Source organism: Hippopotamus amphibius, chromosome 13, assembly GCF_030028045.1.
Source record: "Hippopotamus amphibius kiboko isolate mHipAmp2 chromosome 13, mHipAmp2.hap2, whole genome shotgun sequence".
NCBI classification, from domain to species: domain Eukaryota; kingdom Metazoa; phylum Chordata; class Mammalia; order Artiodactyla; family Hippopotamidae; genus Hippopotamus; species Hippopotamus amphibius.
In genome coordinates, this window is record NC_080198.1 from 35,736,473 (window position 1) to 35,762,824 (window position 26,352).

The 26,352-nt window shown below is 44.9% G+C and overlaps 1 long non-coding RNA gene across 1 annotated transcript; it reads right to left on the reverse strand.

The window, feature by feature from the left end:
- Positions 1-897: 897 nt before the first annotated feature.
- On the reverse strand, positions 898-26,341 carry LOC130834570 (uncharacterized). Its single transcript, XR_009048690.1, has 3 exons — positions 26,019-26,341; positions 23,450-23,617; positions 898-1,094 (listed from the first exon to the last, which is right to left on the reverse strand). It is a non-coding gene; the product is annotated as an uncharacterized LOC130834570 (long non-coding RNA).
- Between the last annotated feature and the right edge of the window lie 11 nt (positions 26,342-26,352).

Sequence of the window (26,352 nt, forward strand, 5' to 3'; positions counted from 1 at the left end):
ACACGAATGACCCTGGGCCTCCCACACCGTCCCCTGCTCTCACCCTGGGCCCCGCTTAATACCTTACCACATTCAAAAAACAAGTCCTGACCAGACTCAAAGGCACAGAGGAGTGTATGGTTTTTACTGATGTTTTCTTGGGGAGATCACAAATAACACAACAGATTTTCTAAAAGTCTTAAGACATATTCCTCCCCACCCGCTCTTTTTAGTTGCTGCCAGATCTCTCCTTTGGTCTCCAAACCATGCTCTGCTCTTGTCAAGAACTCCTCCTCCCCTCTTCCTAGCTGTCTAGGCAACCTCAGGAGAATCTGCCCTCTTTAGGTGTAGGGAGATTGTAAACACTTAAAATTTAGTTTTTCCTTGCTTATAGTAAGCTGTCTTCATCCATCCATGCATTTATTCATTTCTCCAACATTTAACAGACATTTCCTGAATGCCTTCTATGTGGGCCAAATGCTCTAGCTGATGAGATGACTCAGCAGTAGTACTTTTAGTTGGGAAACTTACTCTGCTTTTGTAATTATATTCCCACACTTGGTAGGGGTGGGGAGTGTAAATTTGAGCACCTCTCATTATTTAGTCCCAGGGACCCATAAACAGATACCATTTGCTGTGCCAGTGCTGTTCTGTCAGACTGGTAGCAGGAGTCTGTTATATCCATTTTCTAAATCCCCATCCCACCCCACAGCTACTCACAAGATGCATTTAATGACAAGGTTTAGATGTCCACTGGAATGTGAGCTCCTGCAAAGTGGTAACTTGGTCTAATTAATATTTGTATTTCCACTGCGTTACATAGGACCAGGCACAAATACAAGCTGGAACTTTTTTTTTTTTTTTTAATGAATTAACAGTGGGAATTCCCTGGCCAGTCCAGTGGTTAGGACTGGGTGCTTTCACTTGGGAACTAGAATCCTGCAAGCCGTGTGGCAGGCCAAAGAAAAAAAATGAAAAAAGAAAGAATTAACAAGAAAACAATGAAATGCTCAGCTACAAAGTAGTGCTGACCCTCGGTGGAAAGAATTTCACAAAAGGAAAAGAGATGATGGTGAGTGGAAGTAGAAGACTTCATGAGGCAGTGGGATTTGGGTCTAAGAAAACAAGAGAAAAAAAAGAAAACAATTAGGCACATCAGAATGCTTAAACATATCTTGATAGCAGGCATGAATATGTCTACAGTCTTAAGTGCACTTGGCAATAAGTATCGATATCAAAACGACAGGCAATTTCAGTCCAAGGAAATAATTGGTTAGGCGGATAAAGATGGTATAGGGGAGGAAAAAACTTTTTCCTCTGTTCTCTTAGGTTCACTGACTGAGGCCCTACAAATTAAACTGACAAATGACAGATAAACAACACAATAAGGTTTATTTCATATGGATAGGAAGGGCCTCACAGAAATGATGTGAAAACCCCAAAGAAGCCATTAGGCATGAGAACTTATATGCCAATTTTAACAGAGTGATAATTTTTGGAGATGTGACAAGACAAAGGGGATTTGAGCTTCTCAGGGCAGTAAATTGTGCAAAAGTAAATATATGGGGGAAACTAATGGAAGATAAGGATTTTTGAAGTAATACTTGTTTGTGAAGATTCATCTCAACAATGAATCCCCATCTCCTAGTATGGGGAGGGTGTCTTTCTCATGAAATTGAGCCCTCCAAAAGTGAGTCCAAGTTTATAATTAATCTCTCTATGCAAAACTTTCTTCCCTTTCTTGTCCCCTCTGACATCAATCCCTTTCTTGTCCCCTTTGACCACAATCCTTTGCTAACTGAACACTAATCAACCAGAGCCAGCTGACTAAAATTACTCTTGTTAATAACATAGTTGATGTACTAAAATTGCTGTTGTAGATATCATCATTAACATACAAACTCAGGTTGTTTCTCCAGGCAAGATGAACTAACAGGCCCCTGAGCCATGAACCATCTGGCCAGAGAATCACAAACCGGAGACATCATGGCTCCCCAAATATGATTTAAAATGTCACCGAAATGTCCCAAGATGATGATTAACTCCAGCTTCTTTGTTCTTTCCCTTTAAAAAAAAAAAACCCAACTCAAAGACCAGGTTGGACTGGATCTGAGACTTGTCTCCCACTCCCTTGCTTGGCGCCCTGCAATAACACCTTACATAGCTGCAGATCCCCTCTGTCAGAGTTTGGCTTTCTGCGCCATGGGCACAGAAACCCTTGCTCCGTAATACTCACAAGAAATTTATGTCCTGCTTTTAGATAGAAAGGAGGACAGCAGGGAGCCCTTTCTGCATCTGCTGTTTCTCATATTCCTTCAGCTGCAAATAATTCTTCTGCCAAAGTGACGTATTTGGGGGTGGCATATTCTGATCCCCTTCAATGAACATAAAGAGATATTCAGCCCAGAGATTTCACGAGTATAAAGCAATCTAAACATCCATTGAAAAGAAAATTTATACAAATAAGTTATAGTACTTCTAAAGAGCCATTGAAAATAATATAAAATCTAGAAGAGAAGGGGTGATCCAAGAAAAAAGAGAAAAAATATAGTAAAAAAAGACATAATTACGATAATAATAGTAATAATAATTCTAACATCATTAAGGTTACATATGTACTACTTTTTGTAGCTTGACTATTTTATGACTAAAAAGACTGTTGAAAAGGCCATTTAAGTAGAATTTAAGCCCTCCTCATTATTTAGACAAGCTGAAGGAAAGAAGGCTCCGGACTGGGGTAAGTTACTCGTACCCCATTAGGGGAAGGTTTACTTAATTGATTCATTCAGGGTAAGCTTTAATTTTTTTTTAATGTATTTTTAAAATTTATTTTAAATATATTTTATTTATTTATTTATTTATTTATTTATTTACTTTTGGCTGCATTGGATCTTTGTTGCTGCCCATGGGCTTTCTCTAGTTGTGGCAAGTGGGGGCTACTCTTCGTTGCAGTACAAGGGCTTCTCAGTGCGGTGGCTTCTCTTGTTGCAGAGCATGGGCTCTAGGTATGCAGGCTTCAGTAGTTGCAGCGCATGGGCTCAGTAGTTGTGGTGCACAGGCTTAGTTGCAATGCAGCATGTGGGATCTTCCTGGACCAGGCATCAAACCCATGTCCCCTGCATTGGCAGGCAGATTCTTAACCACTGCACCACCAGCAAAGTCCAGGGTAAGTTTTAATTTAAAGGTTCCCTTTTAGAACAAAGGAGGAGATCATTCCTGGGTGATGTTGGGTAGTCAGTGACCAGGGAAAGGAGGTATGAAAGGAAAATATTGCCTCTCATATTAATAAACAGAGGATGTTGCAGCCATCAAGCCATCACATTACAGCCACCCCAACCTGAGCCCTGAGGGAACTCAGGATAGAAACATAATGGCCGTGATCAAGTCATCAGACACTGCAGCCCCCACCCCCATGGTACACCCTGAGGAAATTCAGGATGAGAAGACAGAGGATATGGCCCCAGATAGCTAAGGTGCATATCAAAGGAATAATTTCAGTGAGCCCAGACTCTTGCATCTTCCCATATATAGAAAACTGCTAAATTCCTTGAGATATCTGATTTTCTTAAATTAACAGTGATCCTTTAATGTTCCAACTACCTGGTCTTTGTTGCAAAAATTCATATATCCTGGCTCCCCGCTGCCTCTTCGGAGCAGTCTCTCAAAGTTATCTGAAATGTCCTGGGCTTAAGTCCTCAGTTTTGTCCACCAAATAAAACATAACACTCAGAACTTCACTGGTGGTCGAGTGGTTAAGACTTTGCACTCCCAGTGTAGGGGACCTGGGTTCAATCCCTGGTCAGGGAACTAGATCCTGCATGCAGCAATGAAGTTCCCACATGCAGCAACAAAGACCCAGAGCAGCCAAATAAATAAATATTAAAAATAAATAAATAAATAACACAACTTCAAATTGTAGGTTGTGTATTTTTTTTTCAGTCAGTGGTGACAATGGTGGCATCCATGCCTGCTAACAGTGCTGAATCTCAGGAATTCATCATCAATAAAGTACTTGGACCCTGTAAGTCTGAAATCTCCCCCTACCCCCAACACAAACTCAAGGAGGTCACTAGGGATAGTGAAGGGTGCAAATCTGGAAGAATGGTGCTCAATCTTGGGCTTTCTTTTTTATTTATTTATTTATTTATTTATTTATTTATTTATTTATTGGCTGCATTGGGTCTTCTTTGCTATATGCAGGCTTTCTCTAGTTGTGGCGAGTGGGGGCTACTCTTCGTTATGGTGCATGGGTTTCTCATTGCGGTAGCTTCTCTTGTTGCAGAGCACAGGCTCTAGGTGCACGAGCTTCTGTAGTTGCAGCACGCAGGCTCAGTAGTTGTGAGGCAGGTCAATAACAAAAACAGGAAAAGACAGGGAAAACACAAGAGAATGCAAGCCCCAGGGAATAAATAACTTATGGCCTCTTTTACAATATCCTGCTATAGGCAGAGCAAACATCTGGGTCAGCGAGATAAGGAAAAACTAACGTATGCACTATGGCTTCTGTACATTGCTTCTGCGTAGATAAACATAGCTATAGGCTCCCCAAAGTGCGGGAACTGGTCTATAAAAGGAGAACCTTTCCCTTGGTTTGGGGCTCAGTCTTTGGATATGAATCCACTGGGCCTCTACCAGTACAATAAACATTGCTTCCTGTATTATAAAGCCTCGGTATCCTGTCTGCCACTACTGATTCCTGTAACATCTCTGGGGGCTCGTCTGGGATCGGTAGACAGTATACAGAGATGGTGCTTTCACCTCCCTTGTCTCTGGGGTACGATCCCAGGACGCCAGGGGTGGTGACATCACCTGGCACCAGCAGACCGATTGATCCATGGGAGACTAGCCCTCCTGGCGTGTCAGGGTGAGACTTCCGAGAGCACAATGGAAGCTGGAGAGGCACAGGAACCAGTGTAGGAAGCACAGCCCAACAGATTGGTAAGAACCGGGGTTCATTCTGGTTTAATAGGCCTGTCCCTAAGTGACGGAAGGGGAGCCTGATCACCTCCCAAGAGTCGCCCAAATAACCTCCAAGGCCCACTCAAAGGAGAGGGAGAGGCAAAACCGTTACTGTAAGGTTAAAAGATTGGGCGGAGGGCTGGAGTTTGTTGAATGAATGTGAGTGGATGAGACGACCAATTAAGGTCCAAGCGAATGTTGAGTCCTGATCCGATTCCATGGCATTCCTCATCTGGCTTAGGGTGGTTCTCTTTGGAGAAGTCCTGACGGGGGTTTATTCCATCCCACCAATGCTAAGAGGTGCCTGAAAATCTCTGCGAAGGAAGCGGCCGGAGACAGACAAAGCGAATTCCTGAAACCCAATTTTCCCACTCCTACCCTCCTGCCTGGAGCCGTTCGGGGATTGCCTAAAGGCTTAGGCAAGGCCGAGCACTCCGGGAATGGCCTGCAAGGCGGGAATTCCGATGAAGGCATCTTCGGTTCGGGAGAGCTGCAAAGCAGGCATCTTGGAAGTACCGGAGTTCTCCAAGATTTAGTTTCACTATGAGTCTCCTTTGTGTACTTTTCTTTCTAGGAATGATGAGCTCTCTGGGTGAAGGGGCGCCTATGCTGCCTTCAAGAATGGTGGCTATACAGCCCCCCCCCCCCTGCTTTCTTGATGTTGTGGAAATTCTATGGGCCGCAAACAAATCACATTTAGACCCTTAGGGGGCCCGGGTAATGGAGGAATGTTTAAACTTATTGTCCCCACCCTTGGGCCATGCTGGCAATTCGGCCGTAATGGGCCATGCATTGTAATCAGGAATGCTGCCTCACCCAATCACAATTATACCAAACCTCTGAAGTGAGGGTCAGTCAAACCAAAGTTGCCTATAAAATATCCCATGCACTCTTCCCTTATAAGAACAGAATATTACGGGTATCTATGTTATGTCCATGTCCTGTATGTCTGCTGTCACGTAGCATAGAGAATGTAGCTCACTAATTAAGCTTAACCTGCTAACAATGTGTCTGTCACTTCAAGCCTGTGATGCCTGAGAGGCCTGCCCTTAGAGATTGTTATCCTGTGTTCCCCTCCCCCTTGTAACCACTGGAGGGTTAAAACAAGAATGGTAATGTTAAGCATGGGGAAAAAATGTTCGATTGTTTGTGGACAAGAACGTGAAGAACTGATGAGAACTGATGATTACATAGAAGACTCTTTCGTCACCTGACTAAGGACAGGCCCCCGGTGGAGTCATTGGGACATTTGGGGGAGGGATATGGGGCCCCTAATGGAAAAATCCACAAAACAAGATGTAAGATATATAAGACCCGAGCAAAAATTAAAGTCACTCTCACACTCTCACTCTCTCTCACTCTCACACTCACTCTCACTCTCTGTCTCCTCTTCTCTGCAACTCTCTGCCTCCTGTCTCTTTTTTTTCTCGCCGACTCTACCCCTCCCAAGGGACTCCCTGGATCCTGCCTGGGCTGGACCCCGGCACCCTCCCTTGTGTGTGGATGTGTCATCTGTTAGGGTGGGAGGAAATGGGTGGCAAGCAAAGTAAACCCAGCCTTTTAGAATGCATGATTAAGAACTTTAAAAAGGGATACTCAGGAGACTACGGAGTTGAATTGACCCCTAGAAAACTCCCTACCTTGTGCGAAATAGAGTGGCCATCATTCAGAGTAGGATGGCCCTCGGAGGGCTCCTTGCACAGGGGACTAATCAATAAGATGTATAAAGTAGTGACAGGGGACCCAGGATACCCAGACCAATTCCCATGTATAGAGTCATGGCAGGATGTAGTCCTGATAAAGCCACCCTGGCTTCAGTCATGCCTAGAGGAAAATTGTAAGATCCTGATGGCACAGGCAATAACCTCCTCTAGGTGCAAGCCTAAACCAAAGAAGCCGGTCCTAGTGGGAGGGCCAGAGGAAGTGCCCTCCCCCACCATATGTACCCTGATGCCCTCCCCTACCTGCTACTGACTCAATAAGGAATAGCAAGGCCTGTAGCTCATCTGAAGCCTCCTCACCCATTATGCCTCAGACATCAGACTCAGAACCACCTCCTAGGGGGAAGACTCTGAACCCTGGAGAACAGAAGGCAAAAGAGAGCAGCCCACCCCTTACTCGGGGCCGACAGGTGGCCCTAGAAATGTCATTGAGGGTAACACAGGGACCTCTCTACTATGATCAGGATGGACAGATATAGGGGGACAACGTACATATGTGTACCAGCCCTTCACTACAACAGACCTCCTAAACTGGAAAAACCATACCCCCCGTATACAGAAAAGCCCCAAGCTATGATTGATTTGATGGAGTCCATAATTCAGACGCATAAGCCCACTTGGGCGGACTGTTGCAGCTTTTATTGACCTTATTTAACACCGAAGAGCGCCATAGAGTCACACAAGCTGCCCTGCAGTGGCTAGAGGAACATCCACCAGAAGGCACTCTTAACACCCAGGCATACGCCCAACGCTATTTTCCTGAAGAAGACCCCCCAGTGGGACCCCAGTGAAATCCAAGGCCTGCAGAAGCTAGAATGATACCAGGAGGCCCTGTTACGTGGAATGAAAGATGGAGGGGAAAAGGCTATGAACATGAGTAAGACCACTGAGGTGCTCCAGGAGCCCGGGGAAAGCCCGAGCCAATACTATGAGAGACTGTGTGCGGCGTTCCACCTTTACACCCCATTTGATCCCAAAGCTGTAGAGAGCCAGAGAATGCTTAATGCACCCTTTGTGAGTCAAGCCCAGGGAGATATCCGGCGAAAATTACAGAAGCTTGAGGGTTTTGCTGGGATGACTATCAGCCAATTGCTGGAGGCAGCCACCAAGGTCTATATTAATTGAGACCAAGAAGCAAAGCAGGAGGCGGAAAGAAAATTAGAGAAAGGCAGATTTACTTGCGGCCGCTCTAGCAAAAAGAAAAGGGTACCCCCGAGGGAGGGACATACACGGTCGAGGTCGAGGCCGAGGCCATGGCAGAGGCCTGGAAGTGAGTTTAGAGGGGAAGCCAACCTATCCAAGATCCAGGCTGGAACTAAACCAATGTGCCCATTGCCGTAGGGAAGGACACTGGAAAAATGAATGTCCTCACCATTCAGAGGACCGTCCTCCAGGTCACAAAGGAGAAGAAAGGGGACGCGTACTCCAGGGACGATATCAGCCTGGGCGGCAGAGGCATGAGACCCCCTCCGACGACTCTGTGGGTCTAGCCGCCATGGGAGGATACGAGGAAGACTAGGACAGACCCGGCTGCACTTTACCAGGCCCCCAGGAGCCCAGGGTCCAAACGACTGTAGGGGGCCAACCCACAGACTTTATGGTAGACACGGGGGCAGAACACTCTGTAGTAATACAACTGGTGGGACCTATTTCGCAAAAACAAACCACAGGTGATCGAGTGCACTGTCCCTTTTTGTTACCTAGGCAATGCAGGCTAGGAGGCCGTGAGGTGGTTCATGAGTTCCTATATCTTCCTGATTGTCCCATAGCCCTAATGGGGCGTGACTTAGGAAAATTACAAGCCCAGATAAACTTTAAGTTACAAAGACACTCAGCTTTGACTTTGGGAAAGCCCAAGACTAGGATTTTGGCTCTTATTTTCCCCCAAGAAGTGGAATGGCACCTCTATAATGCCATGAAGGACCCACAAGAAGGACCCGAGCTCCCTTTCTGAATACCTGGGGTATGGGCAGAAGATAACCCCCCTGGACTAGCTCGAAACATTCCCCTGGTGTTGATAGAACTAAAACCCGGGGCCAGGCCAATCCGTCAAAGACAGTATTTCATTCCCCGAAAAGCTCAGATTGGAATTCAAAAGCATTTAGAGAGGCTCCTAAAGTATGGGATTCTATGGCCCTGTCAGTCAGCATGGAACACGCTTCTCCTGCTTGTACAGAAACCAGGCATAGAAGAATATCGACCAGTTCAAGATCTTCGAGCCGTGAGCCAGGCTACTGTCACCTTGCATCCAGTTGTCCCGAACCCCTACACACTACTGGGTCTTATTCCTGCTGAAGCAACATACTCTACTTGCTTAGACCTGAAGGATGCATTCTTCTGCATCTGCTTAGCTCCATGATGTCAGGAAATTTTTGCATTTCAATGGGAAAACCCTGTAAATGGAGATAAGGGCCAGTTGACTTGGACTAGGTTGCTGCCAAGTTTTAAGAACTCCCCAACCATCTTCTGAATGGCCCTAGCAACAGATTTAAAGGCTTATCCAGCCAACCAACTTGGACTGTACCTTGCTCCAGTATGTAGATGACCTTTTATTAGCCGGAAAAACCAAAGAAGGATGTATGGAGGGAACCCGGCGCCTCCTCACCCTCCTATGGGAAGCAGGCTATAAAGTATCTAAAAGAAAAGCCCAGATCTGCCGGGAGAACATGAAGTACCTCTGGTTCCACCTTTCACGGGGGCAACGACGGCTGGGCCAGAAAGAAAACAAGCCATCTGCTCAATCCCAGTCCCTACTACCGGACACCAGGTCTGAGAATTCCTTGGAGCGGCAGGCTTTTGTAGGATTTGAATACCCAACTTTTCCATAATGGCAAAACCCCCCTATGAAGCAATGAAAGGGGGGTAATAGGAACCATTAATATGGGAATAGGCACAACAGGAAGCATTTGAAAAGATCAAAAAGGCCCTCATTAATGTGCCCAGTCTAGGGCTCCCGGATGTCTCAAATCCTTTCTTTCCATATGTGCATGAACGTACTGGGATAGCGGTAAGAATGTTAACTCAAATTCTGGGCTCCTGGCACCCTCCTGTAGCATACTTGTCCAAACAATTGGATACAGTTGCTAGAGGATGTTTGCGAGCATTGGCAGCTATTGCTCTCCTGGTCGCTGAGGCTAACAAGCTCACTATGGAACAAGAATTGACTGTTCGGGTGCCACATGCGGTGCTAACTCTGATGGACGATAAGGGACAATATTGGCTGACCAATGCTCGGATGGTTAGATATCAGGGAATGTTATGTGAAAACCCCCGTGTCCACCTAGAAGTGGTAAAAACTCTCAATCCAGCTACGCTGCTGCCACCGGGACCAGGTCCGCCAGACCACGACTGCATTGAAGTCATGGATGAAGTATTCTCTAGCAGACCAGATTTAACAGATCAGGCCCTCAAAGACCCTGATGTAGAATACTTTACCGAAGGTAGCAGTTTTGTAAACGAGGGAGAGCGGTTGGCCGGATATGGAGTGGTGACATTAAATTCCACCATAGAAGCTAGGCCCTTGCCAAAGGGAACTTCGGCCCAAAAGGCAGAGTTGATTGCATTGATCAGGGCTCTTCAATTGGCAGCAGGTGTACAAGTAAATATCTATACTGACTCTAAATATGCCTTCACCACTCTCCATGCACACGGAGCCCTATACAAAAAAAAAGGTTAATTAATTCAGGAGGAAAAAGATATAAAATATGGAAGAGAAATTCTTGAACTTCTAGATGCAGTATGGGCCCCCAAGAAAGTGGCAGTTATGCATTGTCGGGGATGTCAGAAGGAAAACACAATAACCTCTAGGGGAAATCGTCAAGCCAGTCAAGAGGCAAGACTAGCAGTCTCTAGAGAACTTCAGGGAACCACAGTCTTAACTACTGCTTTGCTCCCCTGTCCCCTAATAGAATGGAACCCTTGGTACTCTAAAAATGAGGAAACGGCTTAAAACTGAGAAGGGAAAATATCTCCCAAGTGGATGGTGACAGTTTGAGGATGGTCACATAGCCATCCCAGAAGCCTTTGCTCCAGCCTTTGTCAAGTCATAATATCAAGGGACACATGGGGGTCGGACAGCCTCAGAGGTTACCCTGAGCTGACATTTCTATGTTCCTCGGCTCTCTAGTATCGCTCGGGCAATAAGCAAACAATGTGAACTGTGTGCCGAAAACAACCCATGCCAGGGGCCGGTAATGGCTCCTGGGTCACAGAGTATTGAAGGAACTCCATTTGAAAATATTGTAGTAGACTTCACTGAATGTCCCCGCATCTGGGGCTGTAAGTACCTGTTGGTATTTGTGTGCACATTCTCAGGGTGGGTAGAGGATTTCCCACCCATACGGAAAAGGCGCGAGAAGTGGCCCGGCTCCTTCTAAGAGAAATCATTCCCCGATTTGGAATTCTGATTACCATAGGGTCAGACAATGGGTCTGCATTTGTGGCAGAAATAGTACAGTTAATTGCCAAAGGGTTAAAGATCACTTGGAAATTGCATACGGCCCATCGCCCACAGAGTTCGGGGAACGTGGAGCAAATGAATAAAACTCTAAAACTACAGCTAAGTAAGCTATGTCAGGAGACTCATTTACACTGAGATCAACTGCTACCTAGTGTCCTATTGAGAATTAGGACAATCCCCACAAAACGGACTGGGTTTTCTCCATTTGAAATCCTCTACAGGCAACCACCCCTATAGTCAAAGACATAAAGAGAGATTTAAAAGAAATAGGGAGTATCACTCTAAGGCAACAAATGCAGGCTCTTGGCTCGACCCTAACCGATATACATCACTGGGTTGGGGAGCAACTGCCTGTGAGTCTAACCACTGACGTCCATTCCTTCAAACCCAGAGATACTGTGTGGGTGAAGGAATGGAATGTCCAGCCTTTGAAGCCCCTCTGGAGGGGACCATTCACTGTTATTCTATCCACTCCTACTGCAGTAAAGGTGGCTGAGGTCACAGCTTGGATTCACCACAGCAGAGGGAAGCCGGCCTCTCCAGACTGGGAGTGCATCCCTGATCCAACAGCCCTGGGTAAACTGACTATCCAAAAGAAACGAGTTGCAGTGCCCAGAACCCTGGAAGACAACAGCCCAGCTTCAGTCACTCCGGAGGCTGACTGATCTACGCACGGTGGAAGCCTGAGGAAGGATGCCCAGCAAAGGGACAGATAATACTATTATTACCTCCTCATGGACTGTGATCCCCTTTTCTTGATTCTAGCTGCACTTTTAGCACTAAATCTAGCTGTGGGATTAGCATCTACTGCTCCTGAAGATTGGACATGGGGGAGAAGGACTTTACTTGCACTGTTTTTCCTCGTGCTTGTAAGTTGCTTGCTTGCTATTGGATGTTTGGGATGATTGTTGCTATATAAAGTACCCAAAACCCCTACTACCCTATTAAGCTGACCATTAACGTGACTAGATCAGCCACTCCTTTTTCTGAAGTTTGACGCTTGCCAGGTCATACCCTGTGGAAACTTAAATGCACAGAGAGAACTCTCACAAATAGATAAGTATCTCTGTCCTGAGGCGGACAATTATCCAGGGCCCCCTTGTCCGCGTTGGGGAGATGTATGGTGGACCACTCAATATCAAGGATGGACAGCCTGAAAAGATTGGACCTGGGGAGGGAGAGAACATCAACACAGGTGGGAACACCTACAACCAAAATTACATATTTACAAAGGATCTACACCTCCCAACTGCCAGTCATTGCAATGTAATCCGATAGTCATTTCTATTAGTAATCCTGCTGAAATAAGCACCTATCCTGTAACAGCCCCTCAGACTTATGGACTAGGAGTTGATATTTCTGGGAAGGACCCCATAGGAAAGTTCAGAATAGTTTTGGTCAGTGGTTCAGCGTTTAAGCCTACTACCATAACACCTAACCGAGAAAAGGGGACATCAAAACCCCAGCCTGTAAATAATCCAAATCAAGTAAAGGTGATTGAAGTAAAAGATCTGAGACAGACCATAGAAATTGAAACAGGATATGGCGGGCCAAATGCCTGGATAGAATGGGTAAAATTCTCAGTGTTGGCCCTAAACAAAAGCGACTGTTACGTATGTGCAGCAGGGCAACCACAGGCACAGGTAGTCTCGTTCCCTATTAGATGGGACAATGATCCTTCCGGATTTGGTTGTATGATGGCACTCTAGCAAGACAAAAAGGCCTGGGGAAATGAGACATGTAGGAGTTTGGCCCTGCTCTACCTGGCGATCCGCAAGTCAGACCTGAGGGTGGCACCCTCCTTCTCGGTGGGAAGGGTGAACTACTCTTCGTGTCTCTCTAGACGGGGAGAAAAGTTCAATACTCCTATGGGAAATCTGTCAGACTGCGTGAAATCAAGAGATGTGTCACACGAACTAGGAGCCAATTACTCTAACTTGAATATTCCTCAGGCCAATGTCTGGTGGTACTGCGGGAACCAGACTCTCTTGGACAGACTGCCCACCGGATGGATGGGAACATGTGCCTTGGTTCAGTTGGTTATACCATTCATCCTGGTATTCCATCCCCCTGCCAGGGCCAAAAGATCTATACCAGCATCTTGCAACCCAAATGTATATCTAGACTCAATAGGAGTGCCCTGGGGAGACCCCAAAGAGTTCAAGGCCAGAAATCAGATAACGGTGGGATTTGAGTCGTTCTTTTCCCGGTGGGCAACAATTAACAAAAATGTAGATTGGATAAACCATATTTACTACCACCAGCAAAGATGTATTAATTACACTAGAGAGGCCCTAGAAAGAGTGGCTAGCCAGTAAGATGCCACTAGCCACATGACCTGGGAGAATAGAATTGCCTTAGATATGCTGATGGCAGAAAAAGGGGTAGTATGTGTTATGCTGGGAGGAAACTGCTGTACTTTTATCCCCAATAATACCACCCCGGATGGCACCATAACTAAGGCCCTCAAGGGATTATCATCATTGGCAAACCAACTGGCTAGAAATTCAGGAATTAGAAACCCTGTTACTGGCTGGCTGGAAGAGTGGTTCTCAACTTTAGGAGAATACAAGACTCTAATAATAAGTGTGCTCACAATATTGGAAGTTCTATTACTTCCTTGTTTTGTCACTTTGTTGCAGAAAAAAACCGATCCCACGAGAAACCAAGCACAACACTCGGAGAGTTGGAGAACTCAGGTTTATTAAGCCCGCGGACCCAGACAAGCTAACGCTCCAAAATTCTGGGGCCCCGTTTCAGGGGAGTCGTCCCCTTATATAGGTTAAAACATACAGCTATAATTGGTACAAACTGATTGGCTACAAATTACTATAGGTCAGGGGCAGTTACAGAGCATGGGAGTTGCCAGGGGTTACCCACATAGTAGGGGGTCCTAACAGGAACTTGTAGGAGCCAGACATCCCATTCCTATCAGGACTAAGGTCACAATTTGCATTCTCACATTGGTTGTGGGTTGAAGTTAATGGTCACTTAACAAGTCTATGTGCAAAGGGTCTCAAACAAAGGCTTGGGGTGGGTGCCTGAGAGGGAGACATTCTTCCCTTATCTGATCACTCTTAGTAATTCATTTTACTGTTTAACTGAGAGTGGCGAGCAGGCCTTTGCAAGATGGAGAGTAAGCAATTACAAGTATGGAAGTTTAAATTTCCTCATCAACTTTGATTGTAAGGGCGATTTCAAACTTCATTAAAAATTTAGTCAAAAGGAAAACGGGCACCCATGCAATGATGCTATGGAAATATTGACCTGTAAGTCAAAATGCAAATGATGCTATTAGACCTTAAGTCGGATCCAAGCATCAAAGGGGGGAATGAGGCAGGTCAATAACAAAAACAGGAAAAGACAGGGAAAACACAAGAGAATGCAAGCCCCAGGGAATAAATAACTTATGGCCTCTCACAATATCCTGGTATAGGCAGAGCAAACATCTGGGTCAGCGAGATAAGGAAAAACTAACGTATGCACTATGGCTTCTGTACATTGCTTCTGCGTAGATAAACATAGCTATAGGCTCCCCAAAGTGCGGGAACTGGTCTATAAAAGGAGAACCTTTCCCTTGGTTTGGGGCTCAGTCTTTGGATGTGAATCCACTGGGCCTGTACCGCTACAATAAACATTGCTTCCTGTATTATAAAGCCTCAGTGTCCTGTCTGCCACTCTAACAGTTGTGGCACACAGTACCTACAGCATGTGGGCTTCAGTAGTTGTGGCTCGCAGGCTCAGTAGTTGTGACGCACGGGCTTAGTTGCTCCTCGGCATGCGGGAGCTTCCCGGATCAGGGATCGAATCTGTGTCCCCTGCATTATCAGGCGAATTCTTAACCACTGCGCTGCCAGGGAAGTCCCAATCTTGGGCTTTCTGACCTGGAACTTTGCCATAAATAAATCCTGCTCATCGAGGAAGCTGATCACAGGTGATGTGCTGCCACTGAGGTTTCAGATGCCTGAAGAGGTCTGAGGTGTTAGTCCCTGTCGTCAGCACAGCAGAGCCAGCAGTCACACCCCTTAAGCACCAGCTTTTCTATCGACATTTGTCCTACTGTCCTCCAGCCTCAAACCATGATGATGGGTAATAGTGTGAACTAAGAATGCCGCCTATCATATCAGTAAACAAAGGTTGTTGCAGCCATCAAACCAGCACATGACAGCCACCCCCACTCCTGTACCCTGAGGAAACTCAGGATGAGAGGACAAAGGATACTGACCCAAGGTAACTGAGGTGCATATCAAAGGAATGATTTCAATGAGCCAGACTTTGCATCTTCCCATACACAGAAAAGCGCTAAATTCCTTAACTTGAGATGTCTGGTTTTCTTTAATTAACAGTAATATTTTGACATTCCCACTACCTGATCTTTGTTGCAAAAACTCCTGTAAGTCCTGGCTCCTCCCTTACCTCTTTGGAACAGTCCCTGAGAGCTGTCCCAGAGCCTGTCTCCCAGGCTTAAGTTCTCAGTGTGTCTGCTCAATAAAACATAACTCTAAACTTTTAGGTTGTGCATTTTTTTTTCAGTTGACAGGTATGTAACAACACTGAAGCGATCAAGAACATTTTGCTGTGTGTATTCACAAACTCAGGACAGTGTTGTGCACTAATCAATACCATGAAGCAAGAACAGGAAACAGAAAGCAGCTTCCACAAGGAGAAATTCTTTGCATCAGTCTTGGGTTTCTGTGGGGCAGATTTTTTTTTTTTTGGCTGTGTTGGGTCTTTGTTGCTGTCCATGGGCTTTCTCTAGTTGTGGCGAGCCGGGGCTACTCTTCACTGTGGTGCTCGGGCTTCTCAGTGCAGTGACTTCCTGCGGAGCACCAGGCTCTAGATGCACAGGCTTCAGTAGTTGCAGCACATGGGCTCAGTAGTTGTGGCACGTGGGCTCCAGAGCACAGGCTCAGTAGCAGTGACGCTCAGGCTTAGTTACTCTGGAGCATGTGGGATCTTCCCAGACCAGGGATTGAACACGTGTCCCCTGAATTGGCAGGTGGATTCTTAATCACTGTGCCACCAGGGAAGTCCCAATTTTTTTTTTAATGCAAAACCTAAGTCAGAGCGTGTCAGTCGTCAACTCCAAACTGGAGACAGAGCCTTCGGGGGGGGGAGGGGTCGGGGGGAACACTCCTGGTCTCCATGGCCTCCCTCCCCTTGCCCTTGACATCCTGGACCTTGGGATTCAGCTGCCTCTTCCTTACCATTCAGCCCCTGATGCCTCACATAGGAATGGAAGAGCTCCCTTGGGGGGCTGCCAGAGTCAGCACTGCAGTGAGCTTTTAGGAGCCCCCCTTCCACCTCCCCCTTCCCCCGCCCCACCTCTTTTTTTTTGTTTTTTGTTTTAATTGGTTGCCACCCATGCAAACTTAGTTGCAGCACTGTGGGATCTAGTTCCCTGACCAGGGATAGAGCCCAGGACCCCTACAGTGGGAGCATAGTCTTAACCACTGCACGACCAGGGAAGTGGCCCCCCCCCCCCCTTTGTCTGCAAGGCTGGACACTTTTCCAGGGCAGGCCCAAGGTGGGGTGCTCTGGGGGCAGGAAGGTGTTGCTGGAGGGTCGCTCAGTGGGAGGGAGAGGATCAGGCAGTCTGGAGGAGGGGTGGAGTGGAGCTGTCTTAGGTAAAGGCTTTGAAACACCCTAGAGCTATTTTTCTTGGGAGGAGGGGTTGGGGAGAATACAAACAAGCACCAGGAAGCCTCTCAGCTGTGACTGATGAGGGCTGCTAAAGCCATGGAGGTCAGATCCGCAGAAAGGGTGGGTTTTTAAGCCTTTTGAAACAGTTTATAGTATTAGAGGCAGTGGCTTTAGGCAGTTCTTCCTGCCTCTGGGCAGTTTAGGCTTATGGGGGAAGATCCCATCCCCTCCTTTCAGAACAAGAAGGCATTGTTTACCAACAATGGATTTTGTTACATGTGAAGATTATCTACCCTTTGCCCTGGAAACAGAGCTGGAGCTTTCCAGCTCAGAAGCAGAGTGTGAATCCAGCACTTACTGGCTGCCTGACCTTGGAAAAGTTACCTAACCTCTCAAAACCTCAGAGTCTTCATCATTAAAATGGGGTTAAGAGCATTAAATAAGTAATGTGTTTAAAGTGCACGTAGAGGGACTTCTCTGGCGGTCCAGTGGTTAAGGCTCCGCGCTTCCACTGTAGGGGACTCCAGTTCGATCCATGGTTGAGGAGCTAAGCTCAACTTAGCTAAGCAGGGTGGCCAAAAAAATTCAAAAATTCAATAAATAAATAAAATGCACGTAGAAAGCCTCCCAGTTGTGGCTGGGCCAGCTTCATGGGTGTGTGACCTGTGCAGTCACACAGGGAACCAGGGTCAGAAAGGATCTGCCCTTGACTGGATAGTCTGCTGTTGCTGTCTTGCAATTCTTAACAATTTGTTGAGGAGGGGTTCATATTTTTATTTTGTCTGCAAATTAGGTAGTCAGTCCTGCTACCAGGGAAAGGTATCCCCTGATCCTGGAGTCTCAGGACCTCTCTGAGAAATTCCAGACGTTAGGAGAGCCGTGCTACACCTTGGGAGGGGCAGAGGTGGCACTGTGGTTCCCGGGCAGGACTGAGGCTGTAATGAGAAAGTTTGAGCCCCATTCTATGACAGGCACGTCCTGGTCACCTGGCCCAGAAGAGCTCTTTAAACACGGGGCCTTGAAACCCTAGGCTTGACTCAGCATCTGAAGGCCACACTTTGTTGCAATATAAATAGAAGTGAGTTTTTTTTCCTTCTTCTGAAAGCAAGGAAAACAAAAGGGAACAGCCAACAGGCTAGAGAAGAAACATAACTTGACCTGAAAGAGTTAATCATTTCTTGTTTTATTTTAACTGCCTCTAATCTGTAGTGTCTGCAACTAATTTGTACTTCACAAAGCTAACCTCACTCCCTGACACTATGTAAATTACAGTGGGCACCTATCACCCCTAACTCTATGTAAGTTACATCCTGGGCCTCTCACTTCCTATCCTCCTTGCGGCTTGGCGCTTACATTCTCTATACCCCCTTGTAACAAATCACCCCCTGCAGCTTTTGCATTTCAGAAAGAAGGTCGCTGACCTGCCAATAAACCAGAGACAAACGGACCCAGTTGCCAGACTGCCGGACCCCAATTACCAGGCTGCCTGACGCCAGCTATGACTGTTTTGAAATAATGCAAAGGAAAAAGAAAGCAAGACCTTCACTACTTTGAGCCTCACCATATACCCAGAACTACGTGCCCCACATATAAAATCTTCTCCGATTCCCGAAGGAGGGGGGCACAGTTCCTGAGGCTAGACTGCTGTGTCTTCCCTTTGCCTGGCAAAAACAATAAAAAGCCTCTCAGTTTCTTATCCTCCAGATCTCTCTCTCCGTATTTCTATTAGGCATCAGTGCACTGAGTCCTCCATAGGGTAATTCTTTGGAGAAACTCAGCATAGTATGTAATTCAGGAGTGAAATTAGATGAAATCAGCCACAGGCTCCTTGCAAAAAAATAAAATAAAATAAAATGTTCTAATATTTTAAAATCCTTTTAAGCATATATTAATTCCATCATCAGAAGGAAAAAACCCAAAGCCAGAAAAAAAAAAGAAACCAACAAAAAATAGAAAATATATTTCAATGAATAAAACCATTGCTGAGGTTGCCTATAACTTCACAGAAGAGGTTTATAATTTCCATTTGATGTAAAATGTTACCTCCACTCACGGCCATCACAGAACATTTATTTCTCTTGGTGGTTAAGTGAAATGAATATATTTAGCAAATCAAGCACTTTGTCAGGTAAGAAGTGGGTATATGTGAACTGTGTATGACAGTTGAAACATGCTACTCAGAATTACAAAGGGTTGTAATTGTGTTCCAACATTCTGCTTTCCCACTTTGGCAATTAAGCTCACACACACAGCCTTCCCAAAGAAGAGAGTCACCTGACTCTATTTACCCTGAGGGCTTGTGTAAAAAGTTGAGGGAGTAGCAGAAAACTCCACCCCAAAATGTGCTACTTTCACAAGCCGATTGTTTTGAGTTGAAGGCAATTAAGACCCAGCAGACTCAGGAAATGCTTTTTACCTCTCCTTTAATTGCCTAAGAGAATTTAGATATGGAGCCTGTACCATAAAGAGAGCTATTCCCAGAGATAATTTTTTATATCAGAAACTTATCTGCATGGCATGACAAACGTTAACAAACATTTGCCCTTCTCATCTTCTTGTGAATTGTCTTCCTCCCCTTTGAAGCCCCAGACCACTACCCCCTTCTCCTTAGTTCAGGATGGTATATAAGCCTCAATTGCCTGGACTTCCCTGGTGGCTCAGTGGTTAAGGATCCTCCTGCCAATGCAGGAGACACGGGTTTGATCCCTGGTTCCGGAAGATCCCACATGCCTCAGAGCAACTAGCCCACGCGCCACAACTACTGAGCCAGCGTGCTGCAGCTACTGAAGCCCACACACCTAAAGCCTCTGTTCTGAAACGAGAGAAGCCATTGCACTGAGAAGCCCAAGCACCCCAACGAAGAGTAGCTCTTGCTTGCTACAACTAGAGAAAGCCCGCGTGCAGCAACAAAGACCCAATGCAGCCATAAATAAATAAATAGCCTCAATTGCCTGACTGCCTTTGAGTCTGTCTTTGTGGGGCTGCCGCACATGCTTATATAATTAAATTTGTTTTTCTCCTATTAACCTATCTTATGTCAATGTAATTATTAGACTAGCCGATGAACCTAGAAGGGAAAATTTTTCCTCCCAAACTTATTCAAGCTCCAGGGAAGCCCCACTGGGCATTCTAACTGAGACATTTATCTCAAAGAATTGGAATTCATAAGGAGTCCTCAGTTTTGGAAAGAAGATATATCATTTATGTCATTTTCCACTGCAGCATGAAATGTAGAAATTTAACAAATGGGCCAACCTCAATCCTATTATGATAATCATTTCACATTTGTATGTAAGTGTATCAAATCATCCTGTTGTACACCTTGAACTTGACACAATATGTCAATTATATCTCAATAAAGCTGGGAAAACGAAGAAACAAAAAAAAAAACCCTATCCAATTAGCTTAAACAATAAGGAAAAATTATTTTGCATAACAAGTGATCTCAAGGTAGAATGGCTGTAGGGTTAGCTGTATAGATCACAAGGACCCTGTGTTACTTTCTGAGGGCTGCCATAAGAAAGTCACACAAACTGGGTGGCTTAAAACAGCAGAATTTAATTGTCTCACAATTCTGGAGGATAGAGTCCAAAATCAAGTTGTCAGCAGGGCCATGCTACCTCTGAAACCTGTATGACAAACTCCAATCTCTGCTTTCATTGTTACATGGCCATCTTGTTTGTCTGTGTCTCTCTTCTCTTCTTATTAGGACACCAGTCATACGGTATCTAGGGACCACATCACTCTAGTACGACCTTAATTGATTGTATCTGCAACAACCCTATTTTCAAATATGGTCACATTCTGGGGTACTGGGGGTGAGGACTTTAATATATCAGGGGGTACACAATGCAACCCATAACATTCCTGTTCCATCTCTGCTCTGCCATTCTCAAACTGCTGCTACCTTTAGGCTGCTCTCTTCATGATCCAACCTGGCTACAGCACTTCCAGGCAATCACATCCAGTGCAACAGTGTCTATCAGATGAAGAGGGAGCATCTTTTCCTTTTATCTCTTTTAGAAGCAAAGAAACCTTTCCAAGACCCCTCCCCCAGCAGACTTCCTCTCATTTCTCATTAGCAAAAATTTCATCACATGTGCATGTCTAATACCATCACTGGGAAGAGGAACAAGACCACTCATCATGATTGACTTGGACCAGCAGTTCTGACTTGAACCTGTATCAGCATCACCTGGAGAGCTTGTTATAACAGATTGCTGGGCCCTGTCCTCAGAGCTTCTGGTTCTGTAGATCTACTGTGAGGTCTGAGAATTTGAAATTTTTTTTAATTTTATTTAATTATAGTTGATTTACAACGTTGTGTTAATTTCTGCTATACAGCGAAGTGATTCAGCAAACTTCTTTTTCATATTCTTTTCCATTATGGTGCACCACAGGATATTGAATATTGAGAATTTGAATTTTTGATGATTGGAACTCTTCAGTTGAGACTGATGCTACTGGTCCTGGGACCACACTTTGAGAACTAGTTTAGACTAGTCAGGTTTAGACTAGTCATGTTCTATCTCAGAGGTCTGGGCTTAGCTCTTAGGAAATGCATTGCCACTCAGAGAAGGGAGTATATCTGAACAAAATCAGGATTCATCAGAAAGAAACAGGAGAAAACTGTTGGTTAGGCAACCAGTAGTGTCTGCCACACAGTGGCCAAAGAACAGGCAGGAAGAGAGTAGGAGTGTGTCCAGACAGGTGGGAAGAAAGTCAGACTGTAATGGTGTCAAGGGAGTCACGGAGAAGAGATCCAAGGAGAGAATGGTTAAGACTTTTAATGACATAGATAGGGTCAGGAAAGAAAGCGCTGAAAAGTGACCACTGGATTGGACAACCAGAACATCTTTATTGATCTTTGCAAGGGCAATTTTATTTTGTAGACCACACATGGAAACAATTATACAAAATACCAAGTTATTTATATATCATTATCTGCCACTGATGCCAAGTGCTACAGCTAATTCCTAGCACTGGGACTGGTTTTCCTGGAATCCAGGTAACTAGGTGACTGGTGAGAGGAGGCAATGGGGTTTTGGTTTACTGCTGAAAAGTAAAATAAGTTTACTAAGACAGAACCCGGTGTTCTGAGCTCATGTTCAAAAACAGCCATATCCTGAGACCTAACTTACAGACAGACAAAAGGTCATGATTATGGGATGAAGGTTTCCACATCCTTGTCTATCTGCTTGTCTACACATGTCTCCACATATATTCAGGTATGCCTACTTACCCAATCAATTCCCACCTACTCCTCTCTATCTTGGCACATTTACCGTCTAGCTTTGTAAGCAACTGTCTGCAAGAAGCAGCTCTTCGTAGGAGACTTTTCATCTTGTCACTTTAGCAAAGATATGTTTTAACTAACCTTTACACCAGGTGCCCCCCTATGCTTAACTAACCTCCAGCCCAAACACACCTTTCAAGTCTTTTGATCACACAATGCCTTGCCTAACCTATTAACTCTTTTCTTAGATTAAAGAAGTAGAAATGAAGAATAATTAACAGATGACTAAATCTTTTCCCCAACCTTCCCTTCAGTAATCCTGCAAGCAAACTACACGAACAAGATAGCATCTAAAAGGGGACTTTCCTGGTGGCACAATGGTTGAGATTCCACGCTCACAATGCCAGGGACCCAGGTTAAATCCATGGTCAGGGAACTAGATCCCACACGCATGCCACAACTAAGGAGCCCACCTGCTGCAACTAAGAGCCAGCACAATCAAATAAATAAATACTTAAAAAAATAAAAGGGGACTTCACTGGCGGGCCAGTGGTTAAGATTCCACACTTCCACTGCAGGGGACACGGGTTTGATCCCTGGTCAGGGAATTAAGATCCCGCATGTTGCATGGTGCAGCCAAAATATATATATATATATGTGTGTGTGTGTAGCATCTAAAGGAAGATCATGAGGAGTCAGTAAGTCTGCACACAGTGGAAAGTGACAAAGAATCTGACTCCCTACTTCAATGATGAACTGAGATTATTTCCCCTTTTTCCCTTTAAAAACTCTCATGGCCTAGCAGAACCTTCGGAGTTGGTTCTGAGACACAAGTCCCCCTTCTCCTGAAGTTGCCAGCCTCCTGAATAAAGAAACCTTTCCCTTTCTAACCAACCCTAGTCTCTTGAGTATTGGGTTTTGAGCAGTGAGCAGCCAAACCTGAGTTTGGTAACAGTTTCAGATATATACATAGTTATCCATGGACAAGTCCAGGTTCTGCCACTTGCTGCTGGAATACCTGTCTTGGCCTCCATTTTTGCCTCTCATAGAGTCATTACGAGACTCAAGCGAGATCATGTATGTAAATAAAAATGTGTTATGTATGTAAGATAATTGTTCTTACAGCTAGACATCCTTTACGTTCTCCACACATAATGCTGCCGGCTAGCGACTGATTCCCAAGCGTGGTGATGAGTACAATTTTTAAGATATATTTATACTGTGTGATTCCAACTAGATGACATTCTGGAAAAGGGAAAACTATGGAGACAGTAAAAAGATCAGTGGTTGCCAGGGTTTGGGAGTAGGGGGATGAATACATAGAGCACAGAGGTTCTTTAGGGATGTGAAACTTCTCTGTTTACTATAATGGATACATGTCAGTCTATATTTGTCCAAACCCATAGAATGTATAAAAGCAATAGTGAACCATAAAGCAAACTATAAACTTACCGTGATTATGTGTCCATGTAGGTTCAGCCATTGTAACAAATGTACCAGGCTGGTGAGGAATGTTGATAACAGATGAGGCTGTGCACGTGTGGGGCCAGTGGGTATACAGAAGTCTTTGTACTTTCCTTTTCATTTTGCTGTGAACCTACAACTGCTCTAAAAAATTGCCTTTTTAAAAAGAGAGAAAACAAAAATAAATAAATGGGCCAATTAAATACCTTGAATCCTTTGGCTAAATTCATTTGTTCAACTAATATATATAGAGTCAGACCTTGGCTGGGCTCTGGGTAAAATGGGAAGCAAAATTACTTTCCAAACACATAATGGAATAGTAGACAGCCATTCAAAATGATTGTGTAGTTCTGTATTTATTGATCTAGAAGATGTTCATAGTATTCTATGAGAAGGGTAGGTTATAAATAATACATTATGAACCCATTAAAAATATATTTCGGGGGAAAAAGTCTGAAAAGTTCTACATCAAAACAAATGTAACAGTAGCTACTCCTAGACACTTGTTTTTTTCATTATTTATTTGTATTTTTTAGTTTTCTGCAATGGATGTACATTTGCTTGTGTGGAAACTAAGTATGTAAATAAATGAAATAATGATTAAAAGAAAAGGAAAAATAAAAATTTAAGTCTGATGCTCTTTAAGGCAATCTGATTCACTTCTGATTGCAGTTTTCTCCTCTGTCCATCCCCCACTGGAGCCAGTCTTTCTGGGTCACTTTTTAAAGTCCAGCCTATAAGGCACTGTTGGATTGGAAGCCAGGAGAGCCCCACTATAACAGGGCAGGGAGCCAGGCTAGGAATGTGAAACAGTGAGAATGTGAAACAGGCTGAGCCATTTCAGGGTGCTCTTAAAATATGAAAAAATGACTTTTTCAATTCCAAAAATAATTCAGGAAGTCAAGTCTTGGGAGGAAGCTTCAGTCTTAACAGTGAAATCTGGGAAAGGTACAGGAAGGACACAACTTGAAAGATATGTTACAAAGATTTCTTTTGCCTTACAACATTCAGCAGATGATGGCTGTTTCTGTTGTTATTTTTATAGATTAAGAGGGCCCCCAAAGTGGTATCTCACTGGGTATATTCACTTTGCAACAGTTCTAAGACATGGCACCAGATCTGTCTTTGTTGCCATCTAACCAAAGCCGACTCTACATTAGCCTTTCTAGCCTGTGAAATTAAAAAGCAGGAATTGCAGGGAAGTTTGTGCTCTGGGGGGCACAGAGGGCTTTTCTTTCACTGCTTTGCAGTTTGGAAAGTTGCCATCCATTCGGGTTCCACTCAAACAGGCTTTTTCCAGAACCCAAAACAAATTGTAGCCAGAAGCTCTGCTCTTTGTCAGGAGGCAATAGCAGCCCAGACTTAGCCAGGATCTTACCCTCTCCTTTCAGAGAATAAGTTCTCTTTTTGCGTAGGGATCCTGGCTCTTCTCTTACCTGGGGATGGGACACAGCCCCTGGTTCTTTCCAGAAAGCCCCCAACTGTCCCAGGGTTTCTGTTTTGTTTTCACCATTGTCCAGGTTATATCTGATCTCTGGATATCACATCTCCCTAGGATCAGTGATTGAAATGTTTCAGTCTTTCCTCTTCCCTTTTCCTCTTTAGCCACTGCAGTTATAGTGAAGCAAAATAAATAGGCCTCTGTCTCCATTGTTGGAGACCCAAGCAATTAACCTTTTGAGGGGCTGCACACAAGATAGAGATCTATGAACCCTCATAGGAAGTTAAAGCCAAGGTCCGTGGTACCTATTTTGTGATCAGATATTATTTTCCTTTGTTAGAGATCAACTTTCCTTCCTTTTAAGGCAAAGAATCCCTTACGCGAAAAAAGATTAAAAAAAAAAAATCGCTTATGCGAACCATCTCCACAATCCCATTGACTACAAAGAGGGTAATGCAACCGTTTTATATCTTGAATGTAGTGGTTGCATAACTGTATAGGGATTTCAAAACTCACAAAACTATCTATGAAAAAGGCCGATTTTTACTGTACGTAAATTATACCTCGATTGCGAACACCAACAACAATCTGGTTTAAGCAACCTAGAAAATTGTGTAAGATACATTGCTAAAGCAGGGAGAGAAATGGTTGCATCTACAGCTTGTGTTGATATACGAAAAAGGAGGAGGAGGATATCAGGAGAATTTAAAACTGTTTGGTTGAATAAGCAGATAATTTTTCCTTTTAAAAATTTGTCATTGATGCTATGAGTTTTTGGAGCTGTACATACGTTTTAAAACTTAAAATGTATGGGGCTGAACACGAAATTAGTTCGTTTTATGCACTTTATATTATATATCAATTACAAAGTTTTTAAAAAAGGCTTAAAGTTGCGGGTGGTGGTCACAAGAGTGTACATCCAAATGGAAAAAATTCATCCAAATTAAAAAGAACTCATCCACTTAAAATTTATGCAGTCTATCGTATAGTACACCTTAACAAAAAAAATACAGAAACTGAATCTTCCGGCTCTGTCGTGGCCAAGCAGTCAAAGCCCGCTAGCGGTGACTCACACCCAGAACAGGCCTCCTGGGGCGTGGCCCACCCCCGCGGTACCTGCTGCCGCTCAGCCTGCGGCCGGGGCGCCTGCAGGAGGCGCCCGAGTCTCTCAAGGGGGTTGCGATACCGCACAAAGACCCGCGGCTCCAGGACACCCGGGGCCTTGGGGCCCAAAGGGGAAGGACACGGGAGTCCCGGCCCCGGCCGCCCGGCAGCAGCTCGGGGAACCCCCTCCAACGGCCACTTAGCCACACCACTCCCCGGCGGCCGCGCTGACGTCACCGCCCCGCCTCCCCGCCTCGCGCTGCCGTTGCTGCCCCTCCCCTTTTCCCGGCTGGCGCCGCGGTGAGGCTCCTCGCCCTCGGCTTCTGCCTGTCGCCCCAAGATGGCG